The 5,364-nt window shown below is 45.7% G+C and overlaps 1 non-coding gene across 1 annotated transcript; it reads right to left on the bottom strand.

Annotated features, from left to right (window-relative positions):
• Positions 1-3,528: 3,528 nt before the first annotated feature.
• On the bottom strand, positions 3,529-3,663 carry LOC115871099. Its single transcript, XR_004047083.1, has one exon. It is a non-coding gene; the product is annotated as a small nucleolar RNA SNORA15 (small nucleolar RNA).
• Between the last annotated feature and the right edge of the window lie 1,701 nt (positions 3,664-5,364).

Raw genomic sequence — 5,364 nt, 5'->3', positions numbered from 1 at the left:
GGAAGACATGGATTTTACCCCGGGGCTGGGGTGTGAGGTGGGGGTGAAGCTGAACCACAACTTTTGAGGCTACCTGTCTTGTCTCCTGAGCCTGCTCACAGACTGGGGCTCTCACGGTTTAGTAACGAATTTGGTCCTCATTAATAATTCTTTGAACTTGGCAGAGCAATCCTAGATGATTGAAAATAATTATCAACCTCTCCAAATGATTAAACAGCATGTTTGGATCCTCATTTAGATCATCATTTTGATTGAATGATGTGTGTATGTGTGTGGGACTGTGTATTAACAAGGTGTCTCTTAAAAAGTAATAATAAATACTCAATGAAAATATTACTTGACACAAAAGGAAAAACAAGAAGTCGGGGCAGGGGAGCAAAAAAAAACCAAACTAGAACCTCAAGCAACTTATGAAAGACAGACCCTGGCAGAGGTAAAAGTTTCATAGAAAGTTAGCGATAAACACATAGAAAGATACTTAAGATGTTCCCAGCATAGCATGCGAGGATTCTTGCAAATTCTGGCCAGGATTGAAAAAGAAAAAAGAAAGGGTAGTGGGGACTGTAATTAATCTGGAACAGAAAGAATGCCACAGATGTTTAAAATTATTTTTTTTCCTACTGACTCAGTCTCTTGCATATTTACAAATTGAAGGCTGTCGATTAATAACCCCTGAGACTCATGCCCAGCGGGCCCTGCTCCAGGCTTGTGTTTGCACTCAGTGACATCCTTTTGCCTCCAGACTCCTTCTCCTAAACAGAATATAAGGAAAATGAATGCCCAACCCTGCTTTGTCTCACACTGGTCTCCCAAGTGTCTTCCCGGGAGGGTTCACTCCACAAGAATAACGAACGAAAACTCCCACCAGAAAGTGCAGCACCTCTCACAAGTGGGGCAGGCTGCTGCTCTTTGTTCACCTCACTGAGCTGGGAACAGCCTCCCTCATAACACAAGGATAGCCACTCACAGCCACCTGGTTCATTTGAATTCTGGTTTTGCTGCATGCCCCCATCTGGATTTAGCATAACCAGCTTTAAATGCTAGGGAAAAGATGATGCAAACGTAGAAGTGCATAATATCCCGAGGACATTTGATTTCACAACTCTGAGGAGTAGGCAAATTGTCGCATGGGCAGGTAAACCAAGTCCCCCACCAGGCTGGTAGCTTCAAGTCCCTAGGAAGTCTGAGGCAAAACAAACACTAGACTCTCGGCCCAACTTATACAATTTTGTGGGTTTTCTGCTACCATGCTTGTTAAGCAGACATTCTTGTGAAAGACAGGTTGGCCCAAATGGTTTGGAGAGAGCCTGACATGTAACCCAAGGTCCTACCTTATACCTGGCACCCCTACCTGTCAAGGTGTGCTGGTTGATGGGCACTCATTAATTAAGAGCGTGGGTAGCTGCAAAGTCTGAGTGACCCAGATGATAAAAAGAGCCATAGCAGCGTGACACCCGTGTCCAGACACATTTCAACCTGGCCAGTTTGTGCTACCCCTCTGCTTGGAGCCTGCACATGCAGAATGGGGTCTGCACATGCCGAATTCATCAGCCAGCCCACTGATACCCACATCAACGTGTCCAGTTGTGAGCTACTAGCTAAAGCCTGGTTCTCCGGGGCTATGGGTTTGATTGTGAACAAATCTACCTTAGGTCCTCTTCTATGAAATACTGCTGTCAGTGGCTGTCATCAAGCCAGACTCTGACTCACGCACAAGAGCTTTCTTCTTAGTATCCTCTGGAAGTTCAACTACAACCTGTTCAACAGCTTACCAGCACACAACTCCCCGCTAACAGAGTGACGGTGGCTGTGCCGGAGGTGCATCGGCCAGGAATTGAACCCAGGTGTCCGGCAGGGAAGAGAAAACTTTTACCGCTGAACTAGTACTGTCCTCTTTCTAGGAAAAGAGCTGAGGGAAAGAAAATCTGGAGAGAATTGATCATTGAATTGACTCCCTGTCCAAAAAAAGAATGTGTTCACACTGTAAGTGTGATTGTTTTAGAAGTGAGTTTGGGTCCACGTCAGTTTCCGTATGAGAAGGCATTCTGACACACACAAAGAACAAGTGCACCAGGTGATGCCGAGAAATGACCTGCCCATGGGGGCCCCGGAATAGGAACAGACGGACATTTGAACCAGGCTAGAAATAATTTCTCAAAATCTCTTGGTTGTTCCATTTAACTTGGCAATGCCTGAATTTACTATTGCCTCTATATCCTCTCATAATAATTCCTCTCTTCTTTATTCTTCCCAAGGCGCTAGGTTCTGAGAATATTAGCAATTATCTCTAACGAACCCACATAGGTTACATTTACTAACAACAAGAAAATGTTTCAGGAAGGAATTAGCCATTGGGGTGTAGGCATTCATTTCTCCATGTAGGAGCCAGTTTCTTCTTTACAAAATGTTTCATCCACATGCTTTCAAGCCACGCATTCCAGCCTCACTCAGAGGCTTTGCCACAGAAAAGCCTCCAGATTGGAGGGGCAAAAAGGCCTCACTCAGGTTGTCCCTCAAATATCTTATCATTTCACCCATTTTCTAACCCCTTTTAGGCAAAAGGAGGAGAAGAATGCATAATTGGGGCTAATGATCTGGCTAGGGAGCTAGGACACCAGGTTGTTCCAGGGCCATATATTCTTGTGAGATGGAAAGCGGGGGATCAGTGGTTTTCATCTTTCACTGGAAAGACTTCAGACTCATCCCCCTGTCCTTAGTCTATGTATGTGGGAACAGAGAACAGCACCGAGTAAAGTGACGAGCCATTCTCTAAAAATATGTGTTGGTCTGTGTCCCAAGAGCTGATTGTCACAGTTTAGAGCAGATTTATTTTTTTCCCTTCTGGATCTTCCATACAAAATCCTATATTTTCGTTCATTCAAAAATCAATCATTCTTATTGGCTGCCAATCTTATAGTAGATTTCTCTCCCACTGGGTTGACTTGTCCAGGAGGCTTCTACTTCTTGGCAAATTGCCTTCGCACTCATGGCCGTCAATTGGTTGCATCCAACTCATAGTGAGCTGTCTTCCGTAGACAAATATCTGGAGGCGGCCTCTGGTTAAATGGAATCCTACCATCGAGTTGGTTGGAATTGATCCACCAGCAGCTAGAATCAAGCCCCTGTGGTACTCCACGTAGACCTTTATAACTAGCAATTTGCCCCTGGCTTCCAGCTGAGACTTCTCTGCATACAAGGGTCAGAACTGTAACCAGGACCTGGTTTTCCGAGGTCGACCTCTTCTTGCGCCAGCTTGAGAGCGAAGCCAGTGTTTTTGTTTTGTTTTCTTCACTTACTTTTGTCACACTTTAAGCTCGACTCCTTTCAACAAATTCACGAGATTGTCCTTCATCTTCTACCCTTTAGAAAAAAATTCTTAATTTGTCACTTAAAGTTTTCTGCCTCTTTGCTTTCTGTTCCTTGGTCACTTAAAGTTGTCTCTGCTTTCTGCTCAACTCCTACTGTCACATGTATCCTCTAACCCCGGCGAGCAAGTGTTTAGTTCCTTTTTCTTTTTCTTTTTTTTGTGTGTGTGTTCACCTGTACAGATGATATGCCATGAAGAAGACACAGCACACCGGAAGTACGTTAAAGGGAAACGGTACTATGGCATGGTGTCTGCTGTGTAGATTACAGATAAAAAAACACAGTATTCGGCCATCCTTTTTCAACTTTTGCCCTGAAGGCATTGTTTTTAATTCCTTGGGAATTGTCATCATTTCTTACCTAAGGTGAATTTTGCATATTAAAATATTAAAAATGGAAGTCTCTGGTTTTTGTGCCCCGTCTCCTTTGAGTTTTAAATCGCTAAACTTTGGGAAAGAAGTCTAAACTTCGTCTTCACGTATATTAAGTGTCTTCACATCCCATGAGTTCCTGTACCCCTTGCACCTGGCTCCCAGTGCTGCCACTCAACTGGAAAAGACTCTCACCAGTATCCTCCCTGTCAGTCAGCTCAATGGGCTGCCTTTTGCTTTTCATCCGACTTGACTCCTGCAACATTTGACACAGTTGACCAACCCCCTTATTATGCCAACTCTTCCCTTCCTCCTTTACATTTCGTTGACTTTTGTCTGAATTTCCTTTGGGACTCCCTTTGCTAGTTTCAAATGACCCTGCTGGACTAGCGGGTTATAGGCTGGGCTGCTAACTACAAGGTCAGCAGTTCGAACCTACCAACTGTGCTGCAGAAGAAAGAGGAGACTCCCTGCTCTTGTAAAGATGTTCAGCCTCAGAAAGCCCCAGGGGCAGTTCTACTCTGTCCTGCTGCGAGTCAGGATCAACTCAAGGACAGCGCCGAGTTCGGTTTTTGCTGATTCTCCCTACCCTCTGATGTTTTCCTAGGGGACCTGCTCGCACGCCACCCTCTGACCATGGTTGTGATGTTCATCATCATTATTTAATTCTCTATGCTCATGTTCTTTCCTTGGCCTACCCTGACCTTCCTTCCTTCCTCCTCCCTGGTCAGATCTTTCCTATTGATTCAAGACTAACTCTCAGGCTGCCACCTCCTCTTCAAAATGTTCTTTCTTAAGGATGACAGAGTGAGTTTCTCTTGCCTTTGGGGACATTTTGATAGTGATAATGACTAACATTGATTGATTCTTAGGTGCCAGTCACTGAGCTAAATCCTTCACGTAATGACTTATCTCATTCAATCTGCCAAGCAGTCTCAGGCAGGCACTCTTATCTTTCCCTGATTTTTAAGGAGCAACCTGAGACTCAAAGGCAGCAACTTGCCCAGGGCAACTCAAGAAAGTTTCAAACCCAGGCAATCTTTGTCTGGAGCTAATGCTGTGAATCATAACCTTCTTCTGCCTCCACAAGCTATCGGAGCTAACTTCTACCAACTACTAACTTGGTGCCCGCCTTTTCGTGCGTTATCCCTTGTACTTCCCAGCAGCGACGTCACTCGGAGGGTGTGGAGGTGGGGGCGTGGGGGACCGCTCCCTGTGATGCTTTCAGAGAGAGTGAATCCAAAATGGCCCCAGGCTCTGCCACAGTGATGGCCACGGATAGTCTGGGGCTGAAATGGGGAGGAACCCCCATAGGTGTCCCAGTTTCTCAGTGTGGTCACACATCACTGCCCCCTCCAGCACCAACGTGGTGGCCCCTCAGTCGGTGCAGGCAGGTGGGCTGTGGTGCTGAGAGGAGGTTCTCTGCCATGGCCAATGAGAGAGGAGACGAGCTGTTGAGAGCCAATGGAGGGGCGCGGGGAAGGAAACCTCTGTCACCCATGAACCAACGAATGACCCCACTGTGAACGACTACACTGGTGACATCACCTTTAAGGATGCCACTGGTTCTCAGAAAACTACGAGGAAGTAGTAAAATTACGATGCTTGCTTTATGAATGAGGAAGCT

This window comes from Echinops telfairi, unplaced genomic scaffold, assembly GCF_000313985.2.
Source record: "Echinops telfairi isolate 266 unplaced genomic scaffold, ASM31398v2 ScPeMD7_3533;HRSCAF=4204_0, whole genome shotgun sequence".
Classification (NCBI taxonomy): Eukaryota; Metazoa; Chordata; class Mammalia; order Afrosoricida; family Tenrecidae; genus Echinops; species Echinops telfairi.
Note: the sequence above shows the minus strand (reverse complement) of the source record. Positions and strands in the feature narration are given on the sequence as shown.